General features: G+C 39.3%; 1 long non-coding RNA gene across 1 annotated transcript in view; it reads left to right on the forward strand.

Annotated features, from left to right (window-relative positions):
* The window catches only part of LOC104687091, a 61,347-nt gene extending 42,120 nt beyond the window's left edge, over positions 1 to 19,227 (forward strand). Inside the window, exons 2-4 of the long non-coding RNA XR_005603839.1 lie at positions 13,548 to 16,392; positions 16,738 to 16,791; positions 17,773 to 19,227. This is a non-coding gene — a long non-coding RNA (uncharacterized LOC104687091). The remainder of the gene's footprint in view (positions 1 to 13,547; positions 16,393 to 16,737; positions 16,792 to 17,772) is intronic.
* Positions 19,228 to 19,451: the final 224 nt, after the last annotated feature.

Genomic DNA, 19,451 nt, shown 5'->3' on the forward strand with positions numbered 1-19,451 from the left:
TTGAGATGAAGAACTGTTCTGCAGGCTGTTAGGCTCTCCACACTTAGAGATAACACACCAAATCTGTTATACCAGCAATTACGGATTACTTACAGAGCCACAATCTTCTTGTGTAAATAATCAGTCACGATTTGGTCTGTTCGGTTCTTGTCCTGCTTCCAAGAGGCCAGACAGTTAGCTTCGGAGTGCCTTGGGTTTTTCTCCTGGCTGCAAAGTAGCCAGAATCTTCATTAATATGGGAAGCCTGGGGCCCAGCAGAGTACCAACAGAAGGTTTCAAAATGCTTAAGAAATGAAGACCTGAGAAGGCCTTAAATACCTCTTACTGACAATGTCCAGTGCATCCTTTCTTCACTGCTAAAAAGAAGCTGTCCCCAAGGCATCCTTTAAAAATAGGGATAACTAAGGCATTCAATGCAAAATAGTTGCTACTATAAAAAACTGTATCATTTTTATTCACTGAAATTTGAACAGCTGCAGCCTTCTTTTCTATCTTGAAGGAGGTAATTTTTAAATTACTTCTTTCCTGACATTTTGCATTTTGGGGCTAATTATACATGGAAAAATGAATGGCTGTATCAGATCAAATTGAGTTGAACTCTAGCTGATCCAGGATCCTGCAACCAAAAAGTGACTAGAAACAGATACCTGGATAAGAGCATCAGAAGGGGGCAACTTCACACTAATACATGTCAGCATAGTCATGTTTTCTAGCTATCTGCAATTCAGAGACTATCTGAAGCTGGGGTGATAATTGTGTTTAAGTTCTGTCAGGAAAAAGAGAACATCAGGAGACATTGTGTCTGGGTTTAGTGCAATTACAAGTACATTCATTTTTTTGATGCCTTATTGCTTTCTGTTTAATTCACACATTTTTTTCTGCAGTTCACCTAATTTTGTGAATTACTTCTCAAAATGCCTCTTCTTGCTAGTTGGCCAGAGTAGAGAATTTTTAGTATGGCATGAAGGATTTGTCTGGTCTGATGTCACCTAACTCAGAAGTATTTTCCCTTTTGCCACATTTATCTATTAGCACTGTTTCCAAAAGATAGCAGAATCAAATTCTGTATGTTTAATGTTTAAGTCATTATCAAAAAATTCTTGAAAAGGACAAATCCTAACAAGAAACAAACCCAAATGGGAAGCAAACATTTTCCTTTATTGTAAGTTATTAGCTGTACACTCAGATTTTTCTCAGGAGGACACTTGAATGTTTTGCCAATTATGTCCTATAATCTGTAATACTATAGGACTTCTCATTCTTTTTCTTCATGAAAATACCTGCAACTGCTTCTCCAAGTTGCTGAGCAGCTAATCCACTAAAATTGCGACAGCATGTTAAAGTTAATGATGTGCTATATAAATTCTAATGGTAGTGTGTCTCATATCCAAAAAATCTCTTTAGACTAGTAGCATTCCTTGGAGGAAAATCTCCATTCAGCTTACATCTGTAGGAGTGGTATGTATTACAGGCTTAATGTTGAGAGGGTAGTGGAATTATATTTACAGTATAGAAGTTACAACTCTGATTATCAGCATGTTAATTTATTGTGATTTGGGGTAATAAATCGTGCTCATACTCCATCATGGTTAAGTTTCTCTTACATGCTCCATTGGGCTGGTATGTCAGTATGCATCACTGCTTACATAGTGCCAGTAATTAGAATTACACCAGTGCTAAAATGAACCAAACTGCCAGTCTTGAATGATGAAAGTCTAAAGCAAACATGTGACAAGACATTGGACCAAAGACTTGGCATCAGGAATGTGTGAAGAAAAAATAATTTTAAAGAATATTTTCCGAAGTCATGAAAGTGTGTATTTTGCAGAGACTCAGAAAACAATTATTGCTGGGAATTATACAAAAGGGTCTTCTCTAAGATTCATTTGTCTCCTATGGAAGACGTTACTTTCCCTGCCACAGGGATCGTCCCAGACTGCCTGGCTGTTTGGCTCCATATGGAGAACTTAGAGACTTCCTGCTGCTACAGCTCAGGAGGACTAATGCCCTACTGGCAACTGAAAATGTTAAAAACACAAATGTGATTATTCTTTCAGTTCTCATTTGGGTGCTTTGATTTCAAAAATATTATTTTCATAGCTGTCTTTTTAATATTACTCGTTACCTTCATGGCTGCTTTGCACATTGCTTTCCTTTTCACTTAAGATGCATTGCTTACACTGGGAGAAGTTGTGCAGCCAGTGATTTGAGAAAAAGGCCGAGTGGCAGGAGTTCTCACATCCAACATCCAGTTTGTCACTGATATTACATATTGCCTTGGGCAAATTGCCTGGTAGCACTGCCTATCAGGTGCCCTGTGCATTTGTAAAAGGAGTAGATCTACCCTGTGGTGATATTCTGATTGTGATCACTGCCTTACTGGGGTGGTTGTGTTTGCATGCCCCAGCAGACCCATCCAACTCTGTGTTGTCTGGGGATTTGGTCTGAAAATATAGCATGGAAAAGAGGATGTAAAAAGAAAGTGGAGTAAGTAGGGAGTAAAGAGAATGCTGGCCTGCTTCTCACCAGCATCATTCTCCCTAGAGGAAATCAAGGAAACACGAGTTTTGCAGACACTAGGCTCTTAGTTTAAATGCCTTCTGTGGTAAGCTTGATTACAGCTGTTGTTGGATACCTGTGCTTAGGCTTCACATAATTTTTTCCAGTGGAATAATTCTCTCAGTATAAAATTAGAAATGTTTTGTTATTTTTCTTGGAAGATTTTTTTTTCATAATAAAACTAAAAAGGTTTCTAATTCTAACCAAACAAGAAGCCAGATTGGTCTATACAGTCCTGCTGAATTTTTTTCACTGAAGTCAGCTTCAAACATGAAGACTGTGGTGGGGAGCTGGTCTGTGTTTGGCAAGTTCTGCCAAGTGCCTTCTGCTTGAACACAGCAGGTTTTTAACCTGAATCACCATGTTTTCCATTGTGTATTATGCTAAAGCTCACCCAGCTCACAGAAATGAGCAGATTATTTTACATATAGAGGACTAGTATGCAAAGATTACTAAGACACTTCTATTTTATCTTCAATTAAAAACTGTATTCTTCCTGTTGGTTGTAAATTGTTCCATAGCAATCAGATCTGAACAGCTGCTACTAAAAGTCACGAGTAAATTTAAGTTTCTCAGCACAAGGGTGGCTCAAAGATTTGGTTTACAGCTGAATTATTTCCAAAACAACCATTCAGCCATGAAGTTTAAATAAAATGTGTGTCCTGTTTAAAAATGGTGAACCTGCTATTTTTACTTGAAGCTAAAGAATAAGTATGAATATCTATAGGTGAGGGGTTTTTTTGAGGAGAGTTCCCTTCAAACCTGATGGTCAGAAAATAGTTTGAGGAAACATTTTCTGTTGTTACCTGTTACTAATGCAACGCAAAGTATTAAGAATGGTTTTATTAAACATTGATCAGAAGGATGAGCCAGGGAGTCAGGGAATTCTCTGTGATAGCTTTCCTATGGGCTGTTTGCTCAGGTGTAGGAAAGACCATGCTGATGTTTCAAAAATACAATTCCCTAACTGTTTCAGAAGGAACCAAATAAACAGGAGTTACATCAGGTCCCTCTGATCACATTGCTTATTCTCCTGTAGAAACACCTGTATTTAAAATCCACTTGGTGTGTTATCCCCATGGTGAAGCCAGGAGAATTATTATTGGCAGCATTTTCAAGCCTTAGATGCTTAGATTTAAGCACCTAAATATGTGGCTTCATTTTTGAAGTACTGAACACGCGCACACAGACACACACACACGTTTTATTGAAGTCAGCTGGAGAAGCTGGGTCAGAAGCATTTTTGAAAAATCAGACCACTTATTTAATTGTCTAAATATGGATTTATGAGCATAACTTCAGACACACTCAAATATAGTTGTAGCTCTCATAGACACTGTATTTTCCCAGCACTGTGTGTCCTACACACTTCAGACTAATCGTTAAGTCCCATTCCACAGTCACACTTCCTTCAATTAGGATGAATTAAAAGAACGTTTTTTTAGTGATTATTTCAATAAATTAAAACATTATTATTGTTGTTGGTATTATTTTCATTCTAGGAGGGAAAGGATGTTATTCTTCCTCTGCAGTAACTGGAGCATAAATGTAGTAACCCTACTGTTTACTTGTGAGAGTTAGAAAGTCAGACAATTTTATTGACCAGTTTTTTCCTTTTGTTTCTTTTAAATATCACAGTGCTTATAGAATCAGGGGTTAAGACTTTTAAAGAGCAAGGGGAACCCCAGATAGCCCTTGCTGTGCCACTGAGGCATTGTAGCTACATACTGCTTTCTGCTCCAGGCTTGGGACAAAAATCCAACCTTACCCAGGGGCATTAAAACTGAGCAATGAAACCCATTTTACTAAAATTTTCCTGTGAAAGTGGATGTCAACCAGGTGCAATTCTGTTGTTTAGCACCTGAGCAGTACCAGTTTATGGAAACCTTGGGAGGTTTAACCTTTTTGATGATTCCAGTTGTACATGGGATGGAATTATGCACTTTAAGTTTCACTGAACCAGGTGCATATTCAGCTGTCATTACTAATTCAGCTGAAATCTCTCCTTGTCTTTTCTCTCTCCCGTTACCAGAGAGAAGCTGATTAATGCAGAGGGCACTGCAGGGCTGGAGCCAGCTGGACTAGAACTTTTGAAGTGGTTCCTCCTCCCCCGGTCTCAAGACAACTTTGTTTCCTTTGCCTTTTCAGCACTCATGTAATTTATAAAGCATGGTCTAAAATTACATGAGTGCTGAATAAATAAGAGGTAACATGCAAACCAAAGAAAGATTTCCAATGGCTGAGTCCACACAGAAAAGCATATAAAGTGAGTGGCAACAGTATTTCTTGGGCAAGCTTCTCAAAATGTCCTAAAATGCTTTATGAAAGAATGAATGTACATTCCTTCTGTCAATTCCATTTTTGTTTCTAAACATTCCCAGAAAAATATGTTTAATATAGAACTTCCATCGATACTCAATTTGCTCCACTGCAGGACAGGTTTCCCTGCTATTTTTATTGTCTAGCTTTATCTTTCTCATGCTCTTTGTCAGTACCTCGCTTTCTAGATGCTCCTTGCCAACTCCATAAACAATGAGTGACAGACTAAGCGGAGATAGATTAGTAGTCTCAGAAAAGAAACAGCAGGAGAAACTGACTTTAGCTCTGAGATTGAAAGAAGTAGGTAAATAAGAAGGGAACAGTTCCAAGTGAAGAGTGAAATGTACATGTCAAACTACAAAGGAAAATTGAGAGTATTTTTCTTCAGACACTCAGTAACAAAAACTTCAGTCAGCACCAGTGGGAGATTCCCAGTTCACTTAAACAGTAATAGTGTCAGAGCCCAATGTCCTGGGCAAAATATCCCAGCAGTGTAAAAAGATGCTTTTCACAAGTAGAGGAATTGTCCCTCTCTCACAGATCTTAATAGTCTGGAAAACAAAGGATGAGGCAGAGAAACCTGTGATATCCAATAAAGGGACTGGGGCACAGACAGGTACATGATTTTTGGCTGGCTGGCTAATAATGACTTCTTGTTTCTAGCTGCATAAATGTCCTGTCCTTTAGCTTCCTAACATGATTCAGTTCCTTTTTTTTTTTGCCTGCATCAGTTCACTCCCCATACAGTGTCATCATTCTGCTACTTCCTTATAGTTGTCCTGTCTTGCCCACAGGAATATTGAGATAGTAAGCATGCCATCTGCTTAGCTCCTTGCTTAGAAAGCAAGAGATCTTCCTGAAAGTAAGGTGGTCCTGTACAGGGAGTATAGACCACAGTAAAGAGGTGAAGGGGAAGAAGTGAACTTCACAGAGATGCTCAGCACAGGAAACCAAAGATGATACAATCAGAAGCATGGGAACATGCAGAGTATGAAAGTCAAATTACTTGAGGTTTTTTCGCTCTTGTAAACAATTAGCCTATCAGTATAAGGTTCCCTCTGGTACTTTCCATCACATAAACAGGCTGTCTCACAGTCTGGGAATGATGTGGGAATCATCTGAAAAGCAGATCATTTGAAATAATTGTGCCAGCCCTGGACTGTGAAGCAATAAGAAAATTTAGATTCGTGAGGAAGGGAAGGTCTTGAGCTACTCACACTGTAAAAAGGTATTAAACAATGGCCCAAAAATGCATAGGAATTGGAAAGTTTGTCAGAAGATGAGATGTAAGACAGGCCATCTGAGGTGAGAAACAAATCAACATGTTTGTAAGATCTGGAAAGATACAATAAGTAAAATATGTTGCTGTCTTAACCACAGCAGGATTTTCAGTTCCCAGCTACCTTCATCAATAAGGAGCCCACTAAAAACAAAAGAAAGTTACTCATCAGATGTTTTCGGCAGCAGGACAGAGGTTATTCAGTTAAAAGGCCATGTGCTGTACAAAGCCATTTAGGACATCTGCAGGACAAGGACTTTGTTGTGGTGGTTTTCCTATTGATTGCTCTAAAAAAGTAAAAATTTGAGTGTAACTTTTAGAGAGTAACACAGACCCGCTCACAGGCGGGACTGTGGGAAGAGCTCTTGGACTGATGTGGTATAATTCAGGATTTGGTTAAGATTGGTTACATGTTTCCATGTTCATTATTAGAAGGAAGTGCCACTTCTGGGCCCGCTAGGTTTGGTACGAACACAGAGAAGAAGTTTCTTCTCCAAAAAGCATTAAAGTTTTGGGGTTTTTCCAGTCATAATACAGAACTTGTTTTAACACATTTGAAGTTAGACAAGCTGAAGCCTGTTTCTCACAGCCTTAGCAGCTGGAGTTTTCTAAATGAATCCTGGACAGAGCATAAAGGAAATTTACCCTACTTCACTCTGTTCTTAGACAGTGATGTGGCAGAAAGATGCTTTGCACCATCATTAAAAGCCAGGCATATAAAACTATCTGCCTATCCATGTACACAGAACAGCATGCTCTACTTTCTTTCCTCACCTAATCTCCCCTGAATCCCCAGCAGCACACTTCTGCATTGTCATTTTTTTCTCTGCTATTTTCTAACAAATATTTCACAAATTCTGGTCTTCAGCAATATAGTATTGGTTTGAATCCTGAATGCAGATATGGCTGAATCAAACTCATTTTTCTTACACGTGAGGAAAATTTAAAACCTTTAAATTAAACTAGATATAACAATAGACCAGGTAAGCCTGTATTGTTTTACTGAACCACCTCATCATTATACTAAACCTTCTACATTCATTCTCATATGAATTTGGCTTTCCAAAAAACATCTTCTTACCTAGACTGCTCTTATCCAGAGGCTTTAACTCATACAGTGCTTGGTCCTTTTCAGAAGTAATGAATCTGAAGTTTTTTTAGTTTCCATAATAGCAACAACCAAAAATCTCGGAAATTGCTAAGGGTACCAGTTCCCATCTTTTCATCTCTGTTCTGATATCATCATGTGAGATGGTAGAGAGAAAAGAATTTTCTCTATCCCATAACACAGCCTAGTGTGTTGGAGTTGAGGTGAGATGTATTTAGGCTCCTTTTATTACTGGACCACCATCTGCACTTGGGAGTAATTTAGTAAAGTGATTTACTTGATTTGTTTCCATAAAATGGAGTGCTTCAAGAACCACATTTTTGGGGGGTGGACAGCGATAACAATTTTCAGCACAGACATTGCAGAAGATTGCATGCAGAAGTCAGTTATGTGGCAAAGGGATGTTGTGCACACCAGCCAGAAATACCTACTTGTCAGATGAAAGGAGGCCTCACTCCTTCCATGTGTGCTTTTTCAGTAAAACAAGTTGGTATTGCTGATGCTATATGAAAATGTGAAGTTACTGCCTGTAAAATGTCAAACTTAATGCCTGTCTTGAGTGGACACCAGAAAATCCGTATGTTTTAGTATCAGGCTGCACATGAATTTGTTGCCAAATTTGTAAAACACACTGCTGATGGCATTTTGTCAGCTGTGAAACCTGTAGGTACAGAATTACATCTTAGCCCTGCTGAAGTTGGAATTTGTCCTCATTACAGATGATCAGGCCTAGTAGGTAAACTACACTTGAGTTACACCACACTCCAGTAAAGCCAGTGAGGTTGTATCAGGGCAGCTGAGAAATGAATGTTCATTTATCATTCCAGCACGGGCTGTCTCCAGTCATTGTTTTCATCTGCTGCTGCCTCTGAGCCACCAGATCTTTCTGCCTGAGAATGTTTGAATCCTTTGTTTTCCTCACCACCTAAACCGTATCCAATGGGCAACATATTTTCCCTCAGATCTTTAATATTGATTAGGTAACTGAATTTAAATTTTAGAGCTATGAAAGTTTGGAAACATCTGCAGACATTGAATAAAGTCTGTTTTCTCTTCCACAGTCTGTGAACAGCTGGAATCCTCAGCCTGAAAAGCCTTCTTTGTTTCCCAGGTTTCCATTACACATTTTTGTACCACACATGCAAGCTATCCAGGCCTATGAAGGAGAGGCAATTCTTATTTTTGTGAAAGATGTTTGCCATTTTCCATTCTGCACTCTTCAGACCTCTCCTTGTCCAATAAATGTTAAGTTGTTAAAAACGTCCTATTTTTCCCTTTACAGCTGTATTTTTAGTGCAGATACTGAGCCAAAGTTTGATTTTGCACCAAATTTAATCCATCACACACAATTAACATCAGCAAGTTTTCTCTAGATTTGTATCAAGGCATGACACAAACTTGTTAATGTCTTCCTAAGAAGCTGTAGAACAAGTAAGGCATATCTTAACTGTGGTACCCACTGAAAGTATCAGCAACATTGGTGAAGACCTTTTTTCCCCATCATATTTGCACACATAAAGTATGTTAGGTGAAGATTTATAGACCTTACTCTGCAATCTTTTATTGAGCATAGTTCTTGCCTTGATATATGACTTCACTGATGTTCTGCTAATTTTCCATGATTAGGGCTATCAAAACCTGGTTTTAATAGCATGTTAGCCATGTTGTTCGTGTATGAAATTATTTTATAATTAAAAAGTTACATAGATAGCATTTGGTTTGAGTATTCATCAGTAGCCTAATCCAAAATCCTTGGAATAATAACAATGTCTAATCAATGTCTATCTTATTTTGTCCAAGCTAACAGAATTCTTTTCAACATGTAGTACTTTGCTAGGGCATCAATGAATGCACATAGAAATGTCTATGAAACTGAGTGATCCCCACTTCCCAGAGTTACATGGCAATATTTTCAAACCTGGTTATGAAATCAAAAGATTGAGTTGCAATGTGCAGACATTCTTTGTCCTTGCAATTGCACACTTATAAAAATAAAAAGGTACTGTAGAAGGTTGCTACCCTTTACCATGTGCAGGATGAACTACACTCTACTGTACTGTACTTTTCTTCTAGCTATGGCTGATGGAAAAAAATCCAGCTTGATACTAGAAGTGTGCCATGGAAACTCTGCTGCTTTCCCATGCCATGTATTCCAGGCTGAAATGACTTTATGCTTTAAAATGTTTTCTGGTGTTTTTTCTGAATCTCCATATTTTTTCCTGCTACAGTGCACTGGAGAACATGTGGAGAACAACATACACATCTTCTCTTTGCAACAATGTCTTGCTTTTTGGAGACTGTGCCTTCAAAACATTTTTGGAGAGACAGGCAAAGAGTTTGTAATAATCAAGGCATTTTGACTGAAATGCAGACAAACCTGGATTCAAAGAACTGCCTTTAATGATTATCTCTGATGATACTTGGAAAGACCTGGAACAAATATAAGTAAAGCATTTGTCTGTGCCATACTTTTAGTCAGTCCTCTGCACAATCTGGAAAAGTTACCAACTCCAGATTGCCTAGGAGGAGGTTTTAGTAAGGATCGACAGAATCACATGGACAGCAATGTGCAAAACTTGTACTGAAAACTGCTTTAGAATCATGCACCTGATTACCAGAGAGTGAGCTCAGAAGCAGTCCTACAGCTAGAAATATTGATTGATAAGGTATGTCAAATTTTTTTAATGATACCACCAAAAGAAAAATTAGAGTAGTACACTAATAGCAAACTAGACAAAAGACAAGTTTTTTTAGATTTTATATCTATTTCCACTGAGGGTCCACATAAAGGACAGGGTACGGAGATAATTTTTTTATCAGTGTTGAACTACTTTTTGCAGAAGCACATTTCCAATAAACCCTCATCTTTCAATCTGTAGACACAATCCGTCAATGGAATTAACTTCCCACATAATACATTTGAGCACATTAAAAAGCAAAGCTGCTTCATTATTCTTAAGTAGATTTTTCATGTTAACATCGTTTTGTCCAGTCCTTTCAAGCATATGAGACCCCTCATTTTAAAATGACCATTTCAAAAAGACTCCTGTGTAAGCTATTCACATAAATTCAATTTCCTAAAACATCCTCTTGTTATTTCTAGGTATTTTGTCCTCTCTACCTCTCTACATTGACAATATTTTTCTTGGTCATAAACAGAAATGGACATTTCTGGATTTTATTTTATTCCAGTCAAGACAAGAAGAGCACAGAAGCTCCAATAAATTATAACTCTGAATAATACTAGTTATAAAGGAATGGCAAAGCGTCTTGGCGACGCATTTGCAAGCCAGAGCCAGAGAACCAGAGACTAATGTCTAGTAAAAGATGTCAGATTCAATTCTTGCTGCCAATGTCTGGCGAAAAAAATCTGCTCAATACGTGATTTACCTCATATGACCCAGTTGGCCTTCAGGGAAATGTTGCCTAATCATCATAAAGATAGTGCAGGTAAATTGTAAGGAAGGCATGTAGTACTTCCCATACATCGTGTTTCTTGCATAGTGTTGTTCTCTGGATTTTAACACTGGGCATTCATCCATAACAGTACTATCAGGGGTTTATAGGAACTTCAGTCTGCTTCAAATAGTGAAATATTTGGGATTTGAATCATTGCTGGCAGTGGGTGCTCACACAGTGGACTCAAGAGAGCTTCTGCACTTCTTCACTGACACTCTATCTCTTTGACCTCATTTTCGTAAGGGAGGGAAATCGCAAAGTCCTTGCGTTTCTGTGAAAAGAGTAAACTTCCTTTCCCTTTGGCTTTCCCCAATGGCATCAAACCCATATATTGAATTGTACAACGGTATTTTAAGGGACAGAACACATGATATCTGTCAAATACATGAAGCAGAGCTAGCCAGGTTTCAGTTCTTGTTCCATAAAGTTGGGAGATTGCATGCAGGATTTTGGTGGCTTATTGGATTTGTGATTGCTCACTCCAGGAGCATCCGTGGATAGGTACTCACCTGTACTAACTGTGATGGAACAACATGAGACCAAAAACAGCTGAGGTATTTATCCAATTAGTGGCAAATTGGCAGTAATAGGAGCTCATATCCCAGAACTGTGACACCAGCTCCAAAGTGACATTTCTGCGCGTATGCCTTAGATAGCCCAATAAATTAGAGATGGTATTTTAAAAATGTCATTTCTCTCAGGCTATGTAGAAGTTATTCCCTCTACAGTAAGCTCAGCATGCACAAACTTTGACAGCCTGGCAAAGGCATGCTCCCCAAAAAAGTCTGAAAACAAACTAAGTCCCTTTGCTACCTACTCCTGAATGGATGTCCATCAGGCACTCCTTTATCTTGACAGGTTAATCCTAGTGAGGTCAATCAAATGACTATTTTTAAAAATCGGATACCAGCACATCTGTCTTGCCCTCCTTGACAAAAGAAGGAAGAAAAAGTGCAAATAAAAATTCCTGGTCAAGGACAAAACAAGCAGGTTGAAATTTATGCCACTTAGCATAGAAATACCAAATAATGTGACTACCATCTGAATTCCCTGAATAGCATTTCATTACCATGCCAAGACAGCTCGACAAAGCCAAGAGATAAAATCAAAGCAAGAAAAGATTGCCCAAAATGAAGCAATACTAAAGCTTGACCAATTAACACTGACTGGCAAAATGTTAATCAAGACCAAGTTGCCCAGTGCTTGCATTGATCAGCAGTTTACCATTCAGCACATTATTTCTCTGTGATGCCCAAAATGTGCTCTGCTTGGATATGAGCAGTTTCTGTGGTCATCAGGGAGACCAGTCCACATTAGGGCTGCCCAGGATGTTCAGTCCAGCTGGTTGGAGACATGCCATATAAAAAAAACCCCAAACAAAAAACCCCACATTGTTTTCAGTGCTGCTTGCAGTGTTCATGCCTGAGAAGATTGCTGACTGACTGTGCAACTCCCAGATAGCAAAGATGCAATTTTCAGTATATAAAATCTGATGAATAAGCTGTCCCCTGGGGTTTGGCAGGACTTTGCAACTGCCTGAGATCTGCTGTAACTTTCTCCACTTGGCCTAAACTCTCTGATATGGGATGCCTGAAAGTTACACAACTAAAAGCCATCTTTAACCACTCAAAAAAGCAGACTGGTTTTAGAGACTCTGAAAACTACAGTTCCAGCAGGAGCATATGGGAACACTTGCTGTGAAAATCAGGCCATTGTCATAAATGACTGCTTTAGGCACACCAGTCTGGAATAAAAAGGCCAATAAACTGAACAGTATCATTGGTAAATGACCCACCAGTGGCATTCAGTCAAAAGCTTGGAGATAGCAGTTTGGATTTCATTCATTAAGATTTGCATGCAACTAATTTTCCCAGCTGCTATTTAAGGAACATTATAGAGAAACAGTGAGAACTTGGGGATTTTTCAGTTTGAGTTCTGTGCTTTGAGCGCATATTTTATGAAGCATGTGTTTGGATAATAGTTGCAAATTCATCTCAGCGGCCTCTTTGATGACATGCATTTTTGAAACAGATGCTTGTGCTGATGGAGTGACATGTTCCAGGGTTAAGTGGGTCCTCCAAGACATAGCTCTGACTGCTTGCTGCTGGGGTCACCAAACTACTTCAGTGGGTTTATTTTAGCTTCCTGAAAGACACCCCTTCTGATGGCTTTAGCTCTTAGCAACATTCTTCTGCTTCCCAAAGACATTTTCTAACTTTACCATGAGTGCAGAGTACAGTGTTCTAGCAATTCAATCCTGACTAGTTTTCATTTCTTCAGAGACATTGTAATTAACCATATCCATGGGTTACATGTTGGTTCATCTGCCAAAAACCAGTACACAGCAGCAAGTGAATATTGTTAATTAAATTTTCACGAGCCAGAGTGATCTCCTAGTTTGCAGCCATCTCATGAAAAGATGCACACATCTCCATTCAGCACTTAAGAAAGTTTGCAAGAGCAGAACAGTCCAGCTGCCTTCTCAGAGTCTCCAGGGACTGGTGTTCACAGTTTATCAGTGCCATATTATTATGTTTCCCACTTTGTCATTTGATATCACAGTGTTTCAAGTCCCTCTGTGTCTAATGGGAATACTACAGCCTCTCATATCCTACAGTCAGTTGTTTTAAGGTGTAATTTATCAGGGATTAATAATATGGTAGGAAGTACCATAATTTTACTTCTGTCTATAAAATGGTCTTTCTATGTTTGTGTATCTCCTACTTTTAAGCAAATTTGCTCCTAAGCAGTCAAAATTCTCATCCAGAATCAGCACTTGTCTCTCTTTAAGGCTACAAGGAAACCTTACTATTTGCCCTCTAGGTATTTGTCTACTCCTCTTCAAGTTCAACTCTTCAAGTTCAGGTTGTGTTGGGTGAGAAAAAGGTAAGATCCATGTAAGTCTGAGGTCTTTATCATTGTCCCCTTTGTCACAGTGTACAAGTACTTCACAGTCCCTAGGACAGCTCCCCTTCCTTCACTGATGTGTGAGTTCTCTGCTCACAGGTAACAATCCCTACCTTTCCTAAGGTGGTTTCTGGCCATAGATCCAGAGGAGCACTACAAAACAGTTTCCCTGTTTTGCAAAAGAAACAAAGAGAAGAGTACAGAACAAGTGCATAATGTCCTCTTTTAGCTCTGAAGTGAGATTTAAATAGAGTTTAGATGCCAAGTCCAGGTGTGGAATCTGACTCTGTTAAGCACTCACACCCTCTAGCTTTGCCAAGAAAGGATCTCCCAAGCACTAAAACCATGTTTCTGCATATACTCAGAGCAGCTTCTGATTTGGCAAGACTCATCCACTCCTAGATCTGCTGTTCAAGAGTTTAATCTGATGTCTCTGGTAATTCCTATCCCAGCCTTCTACTACAGCTGGAGTATAATGTGTAAACTGGCATTGGTAGAATTTATGTATTGCAGATCAAACCAATTTGTAGTGTTAATAATGTTACTGTAGGAACATCAGGAGATCTCCAGCATTTCCTCCTATACACTTAACCTAGTTTATGTGAAATTCTTGAAAAAATACGTATTTCTTCTACTCATACTTGATGTTCAGACATAATTTTGGCTAAAGCAAAGCATCTGGATATCCTGAGGTTGTTTCCATTATCTTCTCAGTAGACAGGCATTATTTCCTGTAGGGCAAAAATACTGTAGAATAATTTGTCCTTCTGCAAGTCAACAAGTATTTACTGAACCAGGAACCACCCATCTGCACAAGAGAAGACATAGGTAGAATAGATTTGAAAGAGAAGGAGCATACAGCTATAGAAATGGCAGGTTCTTCAATCTAGCAGGCATGGGGCTTTTTTCAGGAGATGAAAACGACGGGTCAGAAAATAAATGGAGGCATTATATTCCCATTTCCTATCAGAAGCAATAAAAAAACCAAATAATATATGACATTCAGTTTATCCTGTATTTGTTAAGAATGGTGATTATTGAAGTAAATCTATAAATTAAAGACTCTGGTAGTTTGAAATACACTCAAATTATTTAGAGAATGAGTGGGAAATATTCTTAGTCCCAGCACCTGCTGTTTAATTCCTCTGCTTTTCTGTGGTTTTACTATTACATTTTCCAATTCAAAAAAAAAGTGAAGCAGACTAGACAGAAGATATTGTCAAATGCCCAAGGCAAATAAACTGGAAAAATATTGAGAAAATTATATGTAACTTTCTGTAATAGCAAAGGGAATATGAAGTGAATAATATTAAATTAAGAGACAATATTAAAAAGAAAAGAAAAAAGTGGAACAGTGTCCCTTTTAAACAAGTATTCAAAATGTCCACTGAATCCTAAGGGGTGAAATCTTTCTGTGTTGCTTCGACACAGAATATGGGATATGAATCAATCTTAATTTATGCAGTAGATTAATTGCACATTTTTAATGTGAATCAGATCTCTTGGGTTCTGTGCTTATAAAAGTCACCTTTACTGGCCCCATATGAGAGCTCGGTGCCAAGACCACCCAGTGACTCTACTTTGAAGGATGCAGGAAACTGTAGAGTCTTAAGTTCTCATGCAAATGCTGATTCTTAAATTCCTAACTTAAAGAATAGGAAGATGGAAACTCATAGCACATTACAATAAAAATTACAATAAAAATACCCTTTGCACCTAGAAGAGGAAAAGTTGCTTGTGAGGTTCCCTTCTGGGTTTCCCTGTGTTTTTCTAGATGTCCCAAAAAGTGAACAAAAGACCTTTTATCTTATAGGCAATTATGAAAAATCCAGCTCAGAGCATTAGGTAGGTGCCTGAGAAGCTGTATCATTAAATCCCTTCTGCTGTTTAGGAAGGGAAAGACCTAAAATGGGAAAGAAGGCCAGTACCATGTTAAACTACTTAAGAGGTCAAATAAAATCTGACTTCAGCCAGCAATGTTTGGATTTTTCCTTTGGCTCAGAGAACAAGCTGTACATCATCCAGTAAGTGTGTACTCTACAAGGGGTCAGAGGAAAAAACATCTGCCCATACTGGGCAGCTGCTTCAGTCGTCTCTTGTTGCCAAGTTCCTAAAAGTGCCCAGATGCATCTAGGCTGATGTATCAGGTCTCCTGCCTCTTCCTGGGCTGGTGGGTTCATGTGCACCCCAGACCCTTGTGCATTAAATGTGACGTGTAATATGCAGAGGGAAAGGGAAAAGCATTCATGAACCATGTTTGTCCTTCTCCTGACAAGGCTGCAACTCTTATATCAAGTTTTTTACCCCAGCTTGAAGGGGATTGTGAAAACCTTGAGAGGGAGAGAGCTCCTCACTCCTTCGCTGGTTTGTCTTCAGTCCACACACTTAAAAATCAAGTGTGTTCCAGCCTTACCCTGAAGACAATTTGTCTACTTGCAAGAAAGGAGATACAATTCTCAGCTCAATGGAGAACATAAAACCAGCTTTCTCAGTAGAAAAGACAGAAAACCAGGAGGTGGTAAAACCTCCCTGGACAGCATAGCAGCATAGGAAAAGTATGTGGCAATGGGAGGGGTAGTTGCATTAACGCTTCCTGACCCGTGTTTTTCCTGTGAATGTATATTAAAATATGTACATAGATGTGTCTGTGTATTTGTCGGTCTACAAAGCCACAAGAAATACAGCAATTGTCAGTAGCAACAGGGATGGACTTTCAACAAAATCAGCTGTTCTGAGACACACTGGAGAGAAGAATCATGTCGTAAGTATGAGGAAAACCTTTTTCACTTTCATATACCTGTCGTTCTACTGCATCTGGGGCTGATTTCTGGCAGGGTAATGCAGAAATATAAGAAGAGTTCTGTGGTGTACTAAGCATGCTGAACTTTACAGCCACCTGCACTAATGACATTCTTAGTGTTTCAGTATGGTCTGGGATAGCAGTAATCTGCAAAAGGGATGGAAATGATTTCTCAATTTTTATTTCTTTTGAATGTGCTATCTACCAACATGACTTTACTAAAAAAATTTAGATTGGAGCTGGCCTAGGTATTTGGCTAATATTCTGGCTTCTTGCCTTCACCTTGAGCTTTTTTCCTTCCTCTAGGCGTACAAAAACTCAGCAGTCTGTTTAAAAATGAAGAAGTCGTGACACCTAGCGGTGAGTTAAACACCAATAACTTCTGTTTCCCTCGGGACCACAGGCACGTTGTTCTTGGTCAGACTGAAATGCGAGAGAGATGGGCATTAGCCTCACGGCTCTGGACATCCAAGCAGCTCATTTCTTTTACAGTCCCCTGCAGTGTGTGTGTGTGTGTCTTGTTGCATCAGACTCCCGTGTTTCTCCACAGAAGGTGGCATTGTCAAAGCCCCTGTGCAGCCCCAGGTCATGTTCCTTATTGAACGTGACATTTTGAGTAGCCATTTATACCGAGATCAGTTCAAGTGCCTTGACTTTGGAGAGAAAGGGAACATGGCAGAATCCTGGCATAAGACCAGCTGGGAATTTCAGAGTCATTTTCTTGTCGAGTACTTATTCATCAAGGCTGTTTTCAGATGGTGACTCAAAAATGTATTGTATGGCATGCTGCAAATCCCTGGCAGGCTGTTTAAACTGACTCAGTTGCTGGCAAATTCTTTTGCTTTTGAAGACTTCTCAGAGTCTGCCTTGGTCAGCAGCAGTCAAAAAATACATACTGGCTGTGATACCATGACAAGAAGTCACACTGAAAAGCAGTAAACCAGTCTAGACATGTGCAAAAAAATTATAGGTTCTTTCCAAACAGTGGCAAGCCTTGGAGATTTTTTTTTTATTTATTTTTTTAGGGAAGCAGAACAATGTGCAGTTGTGCTCGCGGTAACTAGGCTGCAATCACCAAGTGGCGAGATTTCTTGGCTTGTTGAGCCAACTGGCTGGGGAGCGCCCATTTTTTATCGCAAGAATGAACTTCAGTGCAAAAAATTTCAAGTGAAAACATCACTGTAGGTTGTTTGGGAATCTGGGTGCATGCTTCTTTGTATCAGTAAGGGCTGTTAGCAGTGCAGCCTCACAGCTTCATGTCCATATTTGTGCATGCTATATCAAGCATACTTTCCATTGCCTTCAATGAGACAAACTCCTTTCTCCTCCTCTGTCTTGCAGAAGAGATGCGTGACAAAATCACATGCTGTAACGGAGAAATGGAAACTGAATTACTTGAATATACAAGATTTGCTTCATCTGAAGATTTATTTTACTACACGTATTAGTACCTGTAACATCCCCAGTTTGCCGTCTTGGGTGTAATTAACACTTATACTGCCGGAGTGTCTGGATATAAGGCAAGTGAATGTAAAAACATCAGTTCTGTCCAAAATGTTCCAGTTTCTATCCCTTGAATCATCAGCATGTGACCTGTTCTGTGCCAATATTAATAACCATAGCTCATGGCTTTCAAACAACTCAAACTACTTAAAAATTAATTCTGTTTACAGTGCCTTCTAGAGGAAGTATTTTGTAGAAGTGAATAACTCAAACTGACTAGTGGCTACCCACAAAATATGACTATCAGTAACAAAATGAATCATTTAGAACTTAGTTGGCAAGGAATGGACACATTGTTGGAGAAAATATCAAGTAGAAATCAGATCCAGCAGCTGGGAGTCCTGGGTTCTTTTTCCACTGTACCATACCTTTCCCATGCTGCTCTGACAAAAGCAGGCCTAGCCTTTGTCATCCCAAATCCCACTGTTTGCTTCTCTTGCACAGAGCTGTAACCTGTGGGGGTGACATTCAGATGTCGCTCCTAAAAACACTTGTAGTCATGAGTTGGAGGCCATAGATTATATTTTGACTTTGGTTTTCCCTCTGTAACAGGGAGATGGCCGCCAGCTGGTGCATGACAAGGTTGTTTGAAGTCCCTGGTATGGGCCAAGGGCTAGTATTTCTTCAGTCTTCACTGAAGAGAAACAACACAAAATAGAAGGACAACACTAATGCTCGCAGCTCTATAACCTGATGCAGTCGTGGACAGAACCAGTCCAGGCAGAGTTTTTGAAGTGCCAGATTGAAAACGTGACTTTGGTCTGTAGGCCCAGCAACAACGTGTTTGATCATTCTCATGCCAGGCAGGACAGTGTGCTGCAGACTGTGTTATGTGGGTACATACACCAGAACTTCTTCTATCCCTTGCTCTTGCATTTTCATGATTCTCCTACTGACAGATAGGACACAAGAACTTTAAGGTAGAAAGCAGCTGCCAGAGACACACTGAGGAGTAGATTTCTAGGAGATATTCACTCACACAGGAGTCTGAATGCTCAGCCAGGATGTGATTTTTAAGCAAGTATCTGTATTGAGTGCAGTTGTGATGTGGACAGTGAATCCCCAGTGTATTACACTCACTTGCATGGCTAAGCCTGCAACTGCAGAATCCCACAATTGTTAGGGTGAGAAGGAACCTCTAGAGAGTGTTTAGTCTAAAATCCTTGGTCAAAGCAGGCTCAGCTACAACAGGTTGCTCAGGACCATACTCAATTGGGTTTGAATATCTTCAAGGAGGGAGACTCAGAACCTCTCTGGGCAACCTGTGACAATCCTGAATCATCCTTCAGTTTAAAAAAAAAAAAAAAAAGATTTCTGATGTTTAAATGAAATTTCTTGTATTTCAGTTTGTACTCATTGCCTCTTGTCCTTCAACTGGATACCCCTGAGAAGAGTCTGGCTCTATTTTCTTTACACCCACTATATCAGGTATTATTAAGAATTCCCTCTAATCCTGCACCTACCAAGACAAACAATCCCAGCCCTCAGCCTCTCCTACTGTGTCAGATGCTCCAATC

The sequence above is a fragment of the Corvus cornix genome, chromosome 1 (assembly GCF_000738735.6).
Source record: "Corvus cornix cornix isolate S_Up_H32 chromosome 1, ASM73873v5, whole genome shotgun sequence".
Taxonomy (NCBI): domain Eukaryota; kingdom Metazoa; phylum Chordata; class Aves; order Passeriformes; family Corvidae; genus Corvus; species Corvus cornix.